The 17,899-nt window shown below is 37.1% G+C and overlaps 1 protein-coding gene across 6 annotated transcripts in view; it reads right to left on the reverse strand.

Annotated features, from left to right (window-relative positions):
• Positions 1 to 17,899, reverse strand: part of INPP4B (inositol polyphosphate-4-phosphatase type II B) — a 1,027,382-nt gene that overhangs the window by 485,679 nt on the left and 523,804 nt on the right. The window lies entirely within an intron of this gene.

The following is a 17,899-nucleotide window of genomic DNA, read 5'->3' on the forward strand; positions in this document are numbered from 1 at the left end:
TATGTTTAATAATCTCCAGGCCTGTGCTCTGGACTACAAGTAACCATAAACACTCTTTTCTGCCTTGGAACTGTGAATAGGGTCCCCTGCTTTCCTGTGCCTAGTGTGGACTAATGTTCCTCCACATCCTGATACTGAATGACACAGGACTGTGACCTGGATCTGCATATGTGCAATATAACAAGAGTCTTACACTCAGAACCAGCAAAGACTGACTTGTGGTCTCCTTCTGAGCAAATGTTGAACACTGTCCCTTACCATCTGAGGCTGACACTTCCAAAAGCCTTTGCTGCTGCTTCAGCAGTCCCAAAGACCTATTGCTTGGTTTTGACTAGTCCTGGCATGTTGCTTGGCTCTACTTCCACCTGAATGTAAGAGATCCTTCATGCCAGCCTTCTAATTTGTTTTGGGATGAAAAAAAATTTTACCTCATTTTGTGTGGGTTATATTTCTCCAGAATTCATTTTGAGATTTTATATCATCATTGTTTTGAGAGTAATTTGGTTAAAGATCAGGTGGATCTGTATACCTTCTCCACCATCTTTTAGATGCCAGAATTTTGAAAGCATGTATTTTTTTTTAAGTTCAACTAGCAACAAGGTATGGCATTCCTAAAAATAAAACAGAAGTCGATAATGTCCCCTGAAACATATGTACTATTTGAGGCAGTGACAGTGACGCCTTTGCTATTCCTCTGACATGATGTTCCATCTCCTGGCTCCATGGATTTTCACAAGCCATCTTTCCATGCCTGGAACTGCTGCATCCTTATCTCTGTTTCCCAACTCCTTCAAGTTCCAGGTAAAACTCCACCTTGATAGGAAGCTTGTCCTGGTCTCCTTTCATTCACTATCTTGAGAATTTAGGGTTCTGTTGATGATCTCCAATTTATCCTTCATGTCACTTGCTTGTCCCTAGTAGCTATTTACATATTTTCTCTCTAACTCTCAAAAGGGCAGGAACTGTCTTTTGCTTTTTTTCCCCCCTGCCCCCTAGCTAGAAAGCACAGATCCTGGTATAGAACAAGTGCTTAATAAACATTTATTGACTGATTGATGTGCAAAGATCAGCTACATGACCATAACTGAACCACAGAAGAGACATCTCTGCTGCCTAGGTAACTGTCAAAGTTCATCAAATACCAGAGAATATAACACCCTAAAAAAGAGGCTTTACAGGAAATGAGACTCTTGATTCTGATCAAGTTTAATACTTAAGAGTTAGATGTTTCCATATTTGTCTTATTCTAAAAGAGATTAGCTTATTTAAAGTGCCTGGTAAATAGTAGGTACTTAATAATTTTTTACTTCATTCTGTCAATCATTTAATCCTCCTAAGTAGGATTTGTTATTGTTATAAAAATTCAGTCATATCCTACTCTTTGTGACCCCATTTGGGTTTTTCTTAGCAAAAATACTAAAATGGTTTGTCATTTCCTTTCTCTAGTTTATTTTACAGATGAGGAAACTGAGGCAAATAGAGCTATGTGACTTGCCCAGAGTCACACAGCTAGTAAGTGTCTGAGGTCAGACTTGAACTTAAGAACATGATTTTTCAGGACTCCAGGCCCTGAAATTTATCCACTGTCTCACTCTGCTATTCCTTAAATATGGTTAGATTGGGTTTCCTTGTATGATGAGGTCCTTGATTTGTCAATTTTCAATTTTTAAAAATTAGAAAGAGAATTGTTATTTAAAAAGAAGCTATATATATATATATTACATATATATATAAAAACACACATGACTAATCTAATTTTTTTCAGATGACAAATATCAGGATATTCTCATCAATACTATGATAGTCTCCTACTATAATGTCTTCCTGACTCAAATTTCCCCATTCTCTTCTTCATGCAACTGTTAAATTACTTCTCCTAAAACAGGTCACTTCATATTTAAAAAATCTTCAAACGTTCCTTGGCACCTCTAACATATAATACAAACCCCTCAATCTGGCTCTTTAGGGAATTCCCAATCTGGTTCCCATATCTAGCATTCTAGTCTTTCTTTCTGTCAGTCTCCTTCACACATTTTCCATTCTAGTGAAGTTGGCTTAAAAGCTATTCAGTGTAGAGAACATCCCTTCATTCTGTTTCTTTGCATAGTTTGTCTCTAATGTCTGAAATTCGCTCCTTCACCTCAGCTTTGCTGAAACCCTAGAAAGTACAACTCAAATGTTATTTCTTGAAGAAGGCTTTTCCTTCTTCTACTCCTTCTTTCTGTGTCTCTGTCCATCTGTCTGTCCTTGTTAGCTTTCCTTCCTTTGTAATTTTTTTATACATATCTTTCCATATGCTCTTGTCTCTCAATACAATGTAGGCCCCTTGAGGGCACAGCTTGGGTCATTTTTATCTTAGTGTCATCAATATATTGTTGCACAGAAAAAATATTTGTGGAATTATTGAATTTCAGTCAGGAGAAATAAGAGGGAAGTGTGTTGAGCTGTCAAATTCATTTATAAATTTTTAGAACACAGATCCAAACCAGGCAGGACCTGTAGTGGTCCTCTTTTTCTAAGTGTCAAGGAGAAATTTAGTGGAAGAGAATATATATATATATATATAACACTTGAAGATTTGCAATATGCTTTATATATGTTATCTCATTTGATGAGATAACAGAAATTTGGGTTTCTGGCTCAAAACAAAGGTTCTCCCAGGGAAGGAGAGAACAGTGACAGAGACAGCTGCACAGCAGACAGACTATTTGCATATGAAAAGAACAAATTTGGTTCAAATTGCCATTGTCAATAGCAGAAGATTTCTAATCTGGAGCACAGAGCCTGGCAGGCTCCCTAAGCTTCTCCCCTACAGCTTTTCAGAAAATTGCATTCTGTGCTGTCTGTTATGAACATTACCTGGGCATCCTCCAATCAATTGCTAAGCAATTGAATCCCCAATAATCCTGGACCAGAGGAGTCTTGTTTTCATTTCTCCTACCTCCCAATTGAAGCTACAAATACCCAATCAGTCTAGTGTCTCTAAACACTCAACAGGGACTTGGCTCTCTTCTTGGTAAAACCCCAGCTCCACATTCCCCTTAGGAAGCAACCAGTGTTAGGAGCTCTCAAGGCTGCTCTTTTCCGTAGGAACATATGTTATATCTGAAGAGGAATGAAAATACTGTTCTTAGAATGGAAGCAGGGCTGATTGCTGAATGAGAGAAGAAACCAAGTGACTCAGCTGTTGGAAACTGGAGGTTTTAGGACTGTGCTGACAAGAGGATAAGAAAGGAGAAATGGGGGCTCCAAGCCCAGGCCTTTTCAGAATCTAATTCTGAGGTAACTGCAAGCTTCTGGAGTTAGGAGTCAGCCTAGTGTCCTATATGGCTTACTCAGCAATTGAGTTGCCATCAAACCGACAGCAGGAGGGTCAACTGGAGTAGGAAAAAGAACTGCATTTCCCTGGCTCAAGCTTCATCCATCTAACCCAAATCCATCCTTCACAAAGCTCCCCAATTCCTGTTCCAAAACAGGATCTGACCATGGCACTCACCTGTTGAATTATCAGCAGTATCACTTCATTGACAATAAAATATAATATGGGAATCAAGATGGTGGAGAACAGACAGCAACTTGGCTAAACTTTCCCAACATTACCTTCCAAACAACTTAAAATAACACCTCAAATCAAATTTTGCAGTAGCAGAGCCAACAAAAAGTCAAAGTGACACATTTTCTAGCCTAATACAAATTAAGATATTGGCAGGTCTGTGTTCCTGGGGTAGAGACCTATCCCAGAGTGCATGCATATCAATGGGCCCTGGAGAAGAGAGCAGCAGCAGCAGCCACAACTCAAGAGCTCTCAGCCTAAAGATGTTTAGGGGCAAATGGTGTGGGGTATTGGACAACCGGTCATAAAGAGATTACAGGTTACCCTTTGCTGCCACTTGGTGCAGCTGGTGCTGATGGGTACTACTTGCCCATTTGCAGTTCAGGGCACAGTTCCAGGGCAGAGAAGAGTGCCAGTACTTGTAGCTGAAGGGAGGTAGGGATACTTCCTGGACAAAAACCAGAACTCAGACCAGGAGACCAGTGACTACAACTCTCCTCTTATCATACCATCTTGGAAGAAATGGAAAACTTGCAGACCCCTCAAAAACTGAAAAGAGCAGTATGAAAAACCTGAAGGTTGGGACAGCCCCATCCCCAGGAGAGCAGAGCCCAATTTTGACATAAAGTTCAAACCCAAGGAATAGGATAGAAAATTAAGCAAACAGGAAAATATAACTCAATTATAAAAAGTTACTAAGTGGCAGGAAGACCAAGACAAAAACTCAGAGGATGACTACAATGTGAAAATGACTATAAATAAAGTCTCAAAGAAAAATGTTAATTGTACCTAAACCCAACAAGAATCCCTGATAGAGTTAAAGAAAGCAATAGGAATAGGGTGGCAGGGCAGCTAGTTGGCTCAGTGGATAGAAGGCCAGGCCTGCAGATAGGTGGTCCTGGGTTCATATATGGGCATAAAGCTGGAAGTGTATGAGGGCTGGGCTTTAAAACCAAGTCTTCTAACTATGAGTTTGGTGTTCCTTTCACCCTTTAACTCAGAGGAGATAGAATCAAAGGATCATGGTCTTAGAATTAGAAGGCACTTTAAAGGTCATCAAGTCCAACTCTCATTTTCCAAATGAGGAAATCAGGGGCAGGGGAGAGAACAAGTTACTTAACCAATGCCATACATATAGTTAATGTATGAGGCAAGATTAAAACTCAAGGTTTCTTGATTCTGAATCTAGTGGACTATTCATTATAATATGCTATCTTTAAACAAACAAACAAACAAAAGCTTATAATAGCCAGTATTCCCAGGTGGTCTTTCTTCTGAGTCCTGACCTGAGTCAAGCCTGTTTATCTTCCTTGGTCAGAATGTACCCCGCCCCCCTTTTCCAGATGAGGAGGCTGAGCCAGAAAGGGAAGAAGTGACACTAATATTCACTTGGCTATCTTCTCCCATCAAAATATAAAGGCTAAACAATGTCTACTATTACCTAGGTGAAAATAATTCCCTTGACTCAACCAGAAGATTTTTAAAGAGGATAGATGTTTCCTTTAAAAACAAAACAACAACAACAACAAAAAAAAACCTGTAAGAGCATTCACAATTCTTCAGCAGTGGTAAAAAAACAGAGATTGCCAACTAGTTCGCATGATTATTTAAATTGGAAAGCTCCATGATGCTGACCATATAGTCTAGCAAACTTTCCTACAGCCTATAATACTACTCACTCACCAGTCTACAGTGGCATCCCCAGCAATGTGTGACGGAGAATTCCATGAATCTTGTTCTGGAGCCATTTTTGCCTACTTACTCCAGTTGCAAACACTATGAGTTATAACTCTGATCACAATCTTAACACTTGTTTAATTTTTGCTATAGATAAATCAGTATCTTAGTCTTTGTCAGCATGCCTAATGGTTCTGTCCTGGTGGATAACCAGTTGCTGATTTATCTGTGATACAAATATGATTTTGACAATGCTGATGTTGTAATAAGCTGGAAGATCGCTAACAAGAAATAGAAAAATATAAGCTAGAACAACAGGATGTGATAAATAAGTTGAGGCCAGAAATATCTGGAGGGCAATGAATTGTATAAGAATATAAGAAAAAGGTTCAGAGTATATAAGAAAAAAATCTATGATGTTCATGTATAAAAACAGAAATGAATGAGTTCATAAAGAATAGGAATTCATTGAACAGATCACTGTGAATGGGCCAGATGGTGTTGATGTTTTAAATTAAATTTATTTTTTAAATTATCAAGCATTTCTTTTTTGTGCCCAATTCTCCTCCCAAAAAAATAAATTCTTATAACAAATTCCCCTATTGGCCATCTACAAAAATGTGCATTTTTACAAAAATGTGTAAACTACAAGTACATAGCATAGTCAAAAGATCGCATTACATCTAGCTTAAAACATGAACCTAACATCACTTCTGAGATTTAAATTGAGGCACAAAAATCAGGCTTTCAGATTCTCAGAACCAATTTCCAAGATACTAATAATTTATTAGTGAAAGTGCTACCATTTGACCATCTAGTCACTGAAAATTTAAATGGAGTCCATTATAAATTTTTTTTTTAAATACAGAATTAATCCACAGTGGTGCAGCATTACAAAAGTATTTCAAAGAACAGCTGATTCTTCAAAAGCTGTGATGAAAAAAGCAGAGAAAAGGACTTGGGAGGATGGAATCCATGCCAAATTTTTAGCAAAAATGGCACATCAGCTAATTTACCATGCAGATCTATTTGACCTAGTTCATGCTTCTGCCCAGCTTGCTCACACTAGCCTCTTTCATCAGTAAGTATAACACCAAAAAAAAAAAAAAAACCCTTTCCTGTTTATCCACAAGTCCTGTGTCTCTTGACCCCAACTTCACTGAGTTCATTCTCACTCTGCTTAACATTTTTCACCAGACACACAGGGTTGATGAGCATACCAAATGCAGGATGAAAAGATTGCATGGATGAATATCAAACATTCAGGAGAAGATATCATGAGACTTCTCTATCTCACAACTTACCTGGTATTTGATTTCCCAAAGTAAAACTATTTAACAAACCATGCCCTGAAGTCATTCTGGTTCATCATTTTCCCCTAAATGGCAACAAATGCAGCAAAAGTTAGAAATGCTGCAAGTGACCACTGTTTCTCAATAATTAGAAACTGAAATGGAGAAATCTAATAGGCTAAAAGACAAAGAAAAAGAATTGAGAGGCAAAGTTATTCTAGTCATAGTTGAATGACAAAAAGATAAGGAAAACCACAGACCAAAACACACCCCAAAAACCTCATATTAAAATAAACATCTTAATAAGCCAAAGTATAGACATCACTTTGAATCTATATAGCTAAGCTTGGTCTAAGACTGTCTGCAAGTTTATAGAGTGACTGTAGTCCATTTCTCATTTCTCATTGTCAATTATTTGTTGAAAAATCTCAAGGTCGACTCATTTAAATTGTACATTTTTTAAGATATTCTTCCTGCTCCTTAGTAATCTAAATCTTAACTCTGAGAAGTTCTTAGCAGAAGCAAGCAAGCAACTGATTCAATGATAACTCCTAGATCAAGTCTTTTCCCATCCGTTATAATTTAATCTAGTTAGGTTTTGGTGATGTCTTTTGCTGGTCTGACCATGCCACTCTACTCAGCAAACTTTACTGGCTTCCTCTTCCCTCTGAGATCAAATACAAGATTTTCTCTTAGGCATTCAAAGTCCTTCATGATCTCACCCTACCACTACTTTTCAATACTTCTTACACTTTACACCCCAGTTCCCACACATTACAGTCTGATGATACTAGCCTACTCACTGTTACATGAATGAACATGATCCTCCATCTCTTGGCCTGGGGTGTTGTTGTTGTTTTTCCCCTGTTCTCTATACCTGAAATACTTTTTCTTTTCATCTCTGCCTCCTAGATTTCTGGACTTCTTTCAAGTGCCAGCTAAATTCCCTGCTTCTGTAGTAAGCTTTTCCTAATCTCTTTTAATTCTAGTGCCTTCCCTCTGTTATTTCCTGTTTTTCTTGAATATAGCATCTTTGCACATATTTATTTACTTTTTGTCTGTCCTTAGATTATGAGCTTCTCCAGGGCAGGAACTATCTTTTTGATATATCTGCTGTATTTGGCACATAGTAGGTGCTCAATAAATGCCTTTTTTTTTTACTATCTGCCTGTCTTTTACAGAATAAACTTATATACACATATGAGGCTTCTCCATGGCCTCTCTCCTGTCCTCTTCCTGAACCATAGTCACCCATATAGTCTCTATTCAGGAAAGCAATAATTTTTGTCATGATCTTTTCTTCTAAACCCTTACCTTCTGATATAAGTTGATATCAGTTCTAGGGCAGAAAAGGAGTAAGGACTAGGCAATTGGAGTTAAGTGACTTGCCAAGGGTCACACAGCTAGAGCATGTCTGAAACCACATTTGAACCCAGGTCCTCCTGACTCCAGACCTGGGTATCTATCCACTGAGCCACATAGCTACCTCTTTTATAATGGTGTTTTGCAAATACTTAGAGCTAGAAGACCACATACTGAAGGCATTTTTTTTTGCCATTGATTGTAGGATAGAATTACCTCCCACCAACGTCTTTCTTTGCCTCTCCTAAAAGCCATCCTTTGATTTAACTGCAACTTCCTTTTTGTTTTCTGGTTTGATTTATAACAATGATGTCAAGACTGAAATGACTCAGTTCTTCCAGCAATATGTCCCCTAACTGGTCAATGAACATGGATCTCACATTTAGAGTTCCAAGAGTCCAATTAAAGTTTAAAGATGGTCCTAAAGACTTATATTCTTAGCACCTTCTCTGCACTCTCTAGTCATTCTTCCACTGTAAGAAAATAATTGACATGGATGTTAGATGGGAACAAACATGCTTTCAAAGCTAAAGGGAATCACAAAGGACTGAAGTCTCATTTTGTATTTTTCTATATCTCGTGACTATATATTTAGTCCCACTATGGCTAATAAATTCATCATTAGTTGGCTACCATAGTGGTTATGAGCCTCATAGCACTTAGCTAGATTTGTGATCTGAAAGGACAAACTCAGAGCCCAGCCAGCATAGAAGAGACTTCCAGAGCTTATATTCCACTAGTATAGCCTTTGAAAATCCAGAATGAGTCAGAGGAGTAAAACTCTGAGGACAACAAAAGTGATACCAACAACCAATTAGAATAGTTTATTTAGAGGAACTTATTTGTAAGATCTTATGAATAAGGATAATGAATAATTATATGTAATATCTCATAAAAAGATAAATCATGGATGGCAAAACTATTTTATAGAAAATAATATATTATATATTATAGAAAATAAAAATAAGATATCCAAGTAAGCAAAGTTAACCCAATATCATTTAAGAACAAAAACAGAAGGACATCTTAATGGAAGGAAAACAAAAAATATTCATTCAAATTATTTTGACAAATTTTTTTCTCTAAGAAGGACAACTGGGCCAATCACACCTGGCCCCTAACATCATCTTTAATGTGTCTTTAGGGGGAGGGGAATTACCCTCAAATCTGTACTAGAGGTAGCACAAACTGTGAGGGAAATTGTAAATTTTAGATTTACTCCACCCTGCTTAGTCTTTAGAACTTTACCAACCAGGAATGTATACACCCCCACTTAAGGATTAACTGTGGGGGAGGAAGGCCTATGACCCATATGTGCTAGCAAGTGACAAATCAGAAACAACTGACCCCCTGGGCTGTCCAAAGCCAAGTTTAAGCCACCATTGGAACATGTGAGACACAGGAAGTTATTTAAAGGACTGCTTTTATATTTTGTGTCACTTCCTGTGAGAGGGGACTTTGGCGGTGGTACTTGACTTGGGGGCCTGGAGTGTGGGGCCTCAGACTGCTTCCCTTACATGACCACATGGTGAGTGTTAAGGCTGACTCCCCTTCTACTTGTCTCTTTCTGGAGGCACTAGCCTCCAAGGAGGCCCCTCATCTTGAGGAGGCCTCCTGGCTAGAAGCCAAGCTAGATTTAATCTTCTGGGAAGGTCCCTTCACTGAGGTCTCTGAACTCCCCCTGACTCAGACCAGACCAGAGCAGGTCTTCTTCCTTTTCTCTCTCTCTTCCTCATTCTTAATTTCTTCCTTCTATTGTAAAAAAAAAAAAAACCACCATAAATTTTCATTCTGACTTAGAATTTAAATCCCTGGCAACCACTAAAAATATATATATTCAGTCTCAAACTTAAAATTTCCCATTAACAGAATGATGTATTGATATGTACCATTACATTACATATCTAATTGATTACATTGATAAATAAGAGAAGGATAAGAAATAAAACATTAAAAAAAGATCTCACATAATTTTTAAAAAATGTGTCCAAAAGAATATCCAAAACTATCAGTATATACGCTACTCTTCCATTTATACAAAATCTTTATGAATGTTATTAATATATAAATCAATAACATCCTTGATAATGGTTTCAAAAGGGAACAAACTGGTTTGACAATATTCAACAACTGATCAGATCTCTATCATTTACATTAACTGAAAAATATAGAGAACAAGTCCCACTGTCCTTGTATGTTGATTATTAAAAAATTAAAAAATAAAACTCATTCTGCTAGGGCAAAACATCTTCTTTTCAACTAGTTCTTCCATCCATGCCAAAATAATTCAAGATTTCTTGAAAGATAAGAATCACTCTATTCAAGGACACTTTGTTCTTTGATCATTAATACAAGGCATGGAGATGTAAGCTCATCAGAAGAATTTGCCACTAGGTTGAAGGAAAGGCAACACACAGTACATTTGAAAAAAGATTTCTCTGTTTATGAAGTCTTACAAATTCTCCTATTTGTGGATGACATTGTACTGACTCTATCAAGCTCCAAAACATTGCAGAGCCCCCTGGAAAAGATCTGTAATTACTCAAAGCAGCTTAACCTCACCATCCACACAGAAAAGGCCAAGTGATTAAAAATGTCTATTGGCCAAATTTTAACATGCGTTTGGACGAAATATAGAGCTTACCCATCAGTGGAAGGAACATATCTGGGACAGGCAGTATAGAAGAACAAGTTGTGCTCAGGGTTAAAAAGGAAGAGAAAAGTGGGTGAGTTTGCCTTAAAAAAATAACAAATATAAAAAACCCCAACAATTTCTTTGGTTAGCCCAGGTTTCCTGGGAAAGCAAAGCCTATCTTTTTAATACTAATATTCTACCAGTGTCACTATATTGTAGCAAAACAGGTTTAGTTCATGGAAGATGGAAAAGCCAAAGATACTAAGGCAGAGGAAGGAGGAAGAAGATAATAGGTTCAAAGAGTTCCAGAATACCTCTAGGAATGTGGGGACATGGTAGGCAGCATCCAGCTGATTGTGCTTAATGGCAACAGAGAAGTAGAACAATGGAGGATGTTTGTGGAAAGGTAATATGATTTATGTCTAATGTACATTTAAAAAAAACCAAAAATATTTACCTTCCTTCTTTGAATCAATACATGTATTGGTTCCAAGGCAGAAGAGCAGTAAGGGAAATAAGTACTACAAGAAGGGGGCTAAGTAACTTGCCTAGGGTCACAGAGCTAAGAAGTGTCTAAAGACAATTTTGAATTCAGGACCTCCCATCTCAAAGTCTGGATCTCAATCCATTGAACCACCTAGCTACCCCCAATGTAAAATACACCTCCTGGTTGGGGAATAAAACCCCTATCTCCCAAATAAGAGAGGGGAATACTCACTTCTATACTACTGAGGACAGTCTAATGTATCTTATAGTATTGGCTAAACAGATGCCCTTTTGGGCGGGGGGTGTTGATTATTCTTATATATAGATTGATTTGTTTATCTCTTTTGCCTACAAGTCATGTGATGCTCAGTTCATATAAACACTAATTCAATAATTAATTGCCTCTGATATGTAACATAAAATAATAATAGCTAATACTTATAATAATGCCCATTATGTGCTAGGCAATATGCTAAGCATTTTATAATATTATCTCATTTGATCTTCACAAAATATGAGGTAGGTTCTATTATTATCCCATTTTACAGGTAAAGAAACTGAGGTAAACAGAGGTTAAATGACTTACTAGGTCACACAGCTAGTAAATATCTTCCTAACTTTAGGCCCAAATTTCAATCTACTATATCACTTTTCTGCTCTAAACTAACCTCTATGTTGGCATAAACAAATCTAATATACTAAAAGAATTTGCTTAGCATGAATTCCCTTCACAGAAATTTAAACTTAAAGCCTTCATAAGGCAGCCTGATATGATAGGAAGAATGATAGGTGAGAGTCTAGAAACCTGAGTTCCAGTCCTAGTCTCTGTGTGATTTTGGAGAAGCTGCTGGCCTCCTCTGATCTTCAGTTTTCTACCCATTTTTTTTTTTTATAGACAGCTAGGTGGCACAGAGGATGGGGTGTGGCCTTGAACTCAGGAAAACTCATCTTTGTGAGTTCAAATCTAGCCTTGGGCACTAACTAGCTGTGTGATCTTGGGAAAATCACTTAACCCTGTTTGCGTCAATTTTGTCTTCTATAAAATGAACAGGAGGAGGAAATGACAAACAATTCTAGAATCTCTGCCAAGAAAACCCCAGATGGGGTCACAAAGTGTTGGACACAACTGAATAACAACAAATCTTTTTAAAGCCACAAGGTTTAGGATAACCATGTGTAAACTGATTGAACTACCCCTCCCAAGTCAAATAATCAATCAAGAAGCTACAACATGTCAAGTATCCTGATGCCTCATTCTGGCAGGGAGATGACTTTGGGTTCTCCGAGGTTAATCCAGTCAAACCTAAATTTTGAGAAATCCTACCAAACTGAAAAGATATTGAGCATAGGCCCAGAATGGACTCTATCTCAGTCATTCAAAAGCTAGTCTGAGTTTGAAAAGCCTCATCACAAAGGCTTCGCCAAAATGGATCAAATTGGAGCCTTAAGAATATAATGTCATGCCAGCTACATTGTAGGTACTAAATAAATACAACTTGACACAAAGTTCTTAGAGGATAATGAATGATTTTTGTCTTTGTATCCTCAGTCCCTACCACAGTATCTGGCACAGAATAGGTGCTATAAAATGCTTGCTGATTGATTGGATTGGACTGAAAGTCATCTATTTAGGTAGAAATGGGTGGTGCTCTCCCTCTAGGGAGCATATGCCCATCCAAGTGAAATGATGAGTCTTTGAAACTTTGAAAGAAATATTACACATGTACCTATGTCCTCCTAGTGTGAGCAAAGAATAAGGCTGCTGCTAATGTAGATCAGAAAATTTTCTTAGGCAAAATTTTAAGACAAATCACAGATAGAAAGGACAAAAGAACCACTAGCCATATTTACTGAATACTTCCTTGAAGAAGCTCTATTAATTTCAGAGAGATAGTGGTAGTGGTGGTGGTGGTAGTAGTAGCAGTAACATTTATATAGAACTTTAAAGATTTGTTCAGTATGTTCCACATATTATCTCATTTGATCTTCTCAACAAATCTGTGATATTATTGGGATCCATTTTACTAATAAGGAAACTGAAGGATGGAGCGTTTTAAGTGACTTATCCAGAAAAACACCATTGCTAAGGGTCTGAGGGAAGATATGAACTCAGGGTATCCAGAGTCCAAGATCATTACTTTGTCCCTTAAACCATGTCTCTCTATACTGTCAAGATAACATAGGAGGGGGAAGCTGGGTGGCTCTGTGGATTGAGAATCAGGCCCAGAGATGGGAGGTCCTGAGTTCAGATCTAGCCTCAGATACTTCCTGGGCAAGTCACATAACCCCCATTGCCTAGCCCTTACCAGCTCTTCTGCCTTAGAACCAATTCTGAGATGGAAGGCAAGGGTTTTTTTTTTGTTTGTTTGTTTTTTTTTAAGATTTAAACACAGGAAAAGCAGTGGCAAGGGGGTAAAATGCTTTTGAAATGGAGCAACTGAATTCTAGAAATGAATTTTTCAGAGACTCTTCTCTATCACACTTTTCCAGATAGAACCTTGTACAACTTTTGAAAACATGGGTACCCTTATTAAATGACACCTGTGAATGCTGTGCAACCATGCCACAAACAAAATCTGGGTGATCTTGTGCCTTTTAATTATTTCTTTCAGTGGGCAAATGAAAGTGACATCAGTAAACCCAAAGGAAGTATTAGTGTAATGTAATTAAGATTATCAAACGTGCAGAATATAAGGAAATAGAAGGAAAAAAACTTTATGAACAAAGACAGTTTGGAAAAAAAAAGAATGAGTATTTTCTTTTTTAAAAATTGGGATATTCATTTAGAGTCTACATCCCCATCTATATCTCAACTTCTGTATTCAAGCAGTTGTTTTTCTTTGGTATTTTTACTCCCATGGTTTTTCCTCTGGATGTGGATAGTGGTTTTTCTTGTAGGCTCCTCCAAGTTGTTCAGGGTCACTGCATTGCCACTAATGGAGAAGTTAATGACATTTGATTGTACCAGTGTATCAGTCTCTGTTCCTCTCACTCTGTATCAATTCCTAGAGGTTGTCCCAGTCCCCATGGAATTCCTCTGCTTTATTATTCCTTTGAGCCCAATAGTATTCCATCACCAACATACACCACAATTTTTTTCAGCCATTCCCCAATTGAAGGGCATCTTCTCATTTTCCAATTTTTTGCCACCACAAAGAACGCAGCTACAAATATTTTTGTATATGTCTTTTCCCTTATTATCTCTTTGGGGTATTGCTTGAATCCAGGGGTCGAAGGGATATGGTTGGGGATGTAGATGCCAAATGAACATTCTAGTGTAAACAACAACATGGAAATAGGTTCTGATCAAGGACATATGTAATACCCAGTGAAACTGTGCATCGACTGCTAGAAGAGTGTGTGGAGAGGAGGGATGGAAATAATGTGATTATTGTAACCATGGAATAATTTTCTAAATAAGATTAAAAAGAAATAATGAAGTGGAGGAATTCCATGTAAACTGGAACAACCTCCAGGAATTGATGCAGAGTGAAAGGAGCAGAACCAAGAGAACATTGTACACAGAGACTGATACACTGTGGTACAATTGAATGTAATGGACTTCTCCATTAGTGGCAATGCAGTGATCCTGAACAACCTGGAGGGATCTACGAGGAAGAACACTATCTACATTCAGAGGAAGACCTGTGGGAGCAGAAACAGAGAAAAAAAAACAACTCCTTGATTACATTGATTGAGTGGATATGGCTGGGGATGTAGACTCTAAATGAACATCCTAATGCAAACACCAACAACATGGAAATAGGTTCTGATCAAGGACATATGTAATACCCAGTGAAACTGCACATCAGCTACGGGAAGGCTGGGGGAAGGGGAGGGAGGGAAATAATATGATTCTTGTAACCAAGGAATAATGTTCTAAATTGACAAAATAAATAAATTTTTTTTAAAAATTGGGGGCAAAGTTGGGTGACTCATTGATTGAGAGGCAGGACTAGAGCCAGGTTCAAATCTAGCGTTAGATACTTCCTAGCTGTGTGACCCTGGAGAAATCACCTAACTCCCATTGTCTTAGCCTTTACCACTCTTCTGCCTTTGAATACAGTATTGATTCTAAGACAGAAGATAAGGGATTAAAATAAAGAATTTTTCCTAATTGTTTATTTCCATATCACTAACAATTCTCCTTGTATCTCTCCCTTACCCCCTCACACAGATCCATCCCAGACAACAAATGATATTTTTAAAGAAAAAAAAATGAAGAATCAATTTTAAAAAACTGATCACTATATCAGAAAGTCTGAAAATACATTGTGCTACATCCCATCTCTGCAAAGGAGTGGGATAGGGTTATCTTCTCACATTTCTTCTTTGGAAAGAAAACAGATGGGAGAACCATGCTTCTTCTTGGTAATTTCACAAAATTCATATTTTGATTGTTTTGTGCTGGTTGTTCTTTCCAAGAACAGTGTAGACTGTAGCTACAACTAGATGATGAAGAAAATTGCATGGGAATGAACAGAAAAATTATCTTGACAGAAACTTAGAGAAGATGAATATTAAGTTATGATATTTCATGGAAAGTATTTCATTTATTTAGTTGTAAACATTATAGCAAAGCAAGTTGAATTTGTTGTTTTAATGTTTGGTATGGTTTATTATAAATAATTAAAAAGAAAAATGAAATTAGGATGTACAGGTGTTGTCACATGGGGGAAATAATTTAAATAAAGCCAGGTGTCAAATACATACTTAACAATGGCAATCAGGGGCTCATTTTTCAATTTATATTTATCTTGGGTTATCAAGATAAACTTAGGTAATTACATTGCTCAATTGACTATCACTAAGCTTAGTCGTCACAGAAATAAAGAATATATGTGTTAAGAGAATCACTTCTGGGACATGTAGGTAGCTCAATGGATTAAGAACCATTCATAGATACAGGAGGGCCCGGGGTCCAAATCTGACCCCTGATACTTCCTAGCTATATGATCCTGAGCAAGGTACTTAGCCCTCATTTCCTAGCCCTTACTGTTCTTCTGCCTTGGAATCAAATCATAGTAATTATTCTAAAACAGAAGGTAAATATTTAAAAACAAAACAAAACAAAAAAAATCACTTCCATAATATCTAATGATTTGAAAAGATGTGAACACATGAAAACAGTAGGAGTTAAGGGAATAGTCAACATAAAATGGTTGCATATGTATGAATGTGTCCCAAGGAACTTTTTTCATGATTTAGAAATCCTGGGATATTAAAACTGCAAGGGATCTTTGAGATAATCTTGTCCTAATACTTTAATTTTACTAGTGAGGAAACTGAGGTTCAGAAAAATAATCTGGCCTGGTTCACAAAGCTTGGTAGCAACAAAGGCCGTACCAGAATCTTATCTTCTGACTTCCAGATCAATCAGTGATCTTTCTGTCCAAGGTCACAGGATTAGTCAAATTATTCCAGCCCCAAAGAAGTATGGGAGCTTTTGAGGTCAGAAACTGTTTTCTCTTTTGTATTTGAATTCTGAATATCTACCAGAGTGCCTTTGAACATAACAGACTCTTAATATATTCTTAAGGGATTAGACCAGGTTTTAATATTTTACCAAGGATATTTTTCAAAATTTATAGCTTTAAATATAAAAATGTGATGGCCTAAAAACTCATCCCCCCCCCATACATAGGAAAAATAGAAATGTCAACATTATGAATTTTGATGATAACTAAAATAGTTTAAAGATATTTGTATATTATATAATAATATATAGGTATAATTAGGTATAAATTATACAGTAAAATTTTGCAGAATTGAGTAGTCATCTCATTTGAGAGTTTATTTAGCATGCTAAGAATTAATAAGAACTAAGAATCTTAAGTATATACATATGGAAAGAATGCCATACGATATAAAGATATCTTCTGGGTTCAAAAGTAGAAAACCTTAAAGATTCCAGGGCCAATTTCCTCAGCAATTACAGTATATCGATCAGGCAGTAATATTTCTAGGTCAGTGGATTAACTGTTCTTGAAATCGTAAGTGAACTTCCACTTGCAAATATTGATGTAAAGAAAGAAAAACTTCTCAAAACCTTAGTTTTCTCATTTTTAAAGTATAACAACAAATAGTAATTAAAGGTTTGCAAATCACTTGATAAATATCCTATTTTATATTCATAACATTCCTTTATTGGGGGGTAATAACAAAATATTATGATGATGAAACTGAAACAGACCAGCTATATGAGTTGCCCAAAGTTGACAGCTGAGGCAAAATATGAGCAGAATTTGAACTCAGATCTTCCTGACTCCAGATCTAGCACACTGTTTGCCTCAAAGGACCTATTATGAAGCTCAAATGGGAAGGGAAAAAAAAACTTTATGAAGGCATTTGAGTGAAACTCAGTAAATGATTATTATCCCAGCAAGGCTCCCTCATTATTCCAAGAAATCTTCTTTTGATTCAGAACCATGGAGAGAAAACAAATCTCAATTTAAGCCCTGCCTGTTTTCTTCACTTGAGGCATATAATGTGTAGTTCCAATGGAGAATAAATGTAAAGGTAGTTAAGTAGTATTTACATTTCTGTAGAAAATTTTTAGAGCAAAAAATGCAGACACCTCCATTCTCAGCTCAACTTGGCTTCCATCCCATGCCCTCACTCCACCCCATAAACTGATCACCTAAAATCTTATCACCATGAACAATGACTCAGTTTTAGATACTCCATAACTTTTCAACTCAACCTCAGTTTCCTTCCCTTCTCTGATTAGAGGCTTAAGGGTAGAGCAATAAATTGCTCCCAAAGCCTTCCTATAGAGAGGGCTCATAACCTTCCTGGTAAATTGCTTCTTGATTAACACCTCTGCTTGACTGCCACTCCAAAAAAGATGTGCCCCAGTTTCCTCCTATTTCCCCACTTTTGATCTTCCTTTTG

This window comes from Monodelphis domestica, chromosome 6 (assembly GCF_027887165.1).
Source record: "Monodelphis domestica isolate mMonDom1 chromosome 6, mMonDom1.pri, whole genome shotgun sequence".
Lineage (NCBI taxonomy): Eukaryota > Metazoa > Chordata > Mammalia > Didelphimorphia > Didelphidae > Monodelphis > Monodelphis domestica.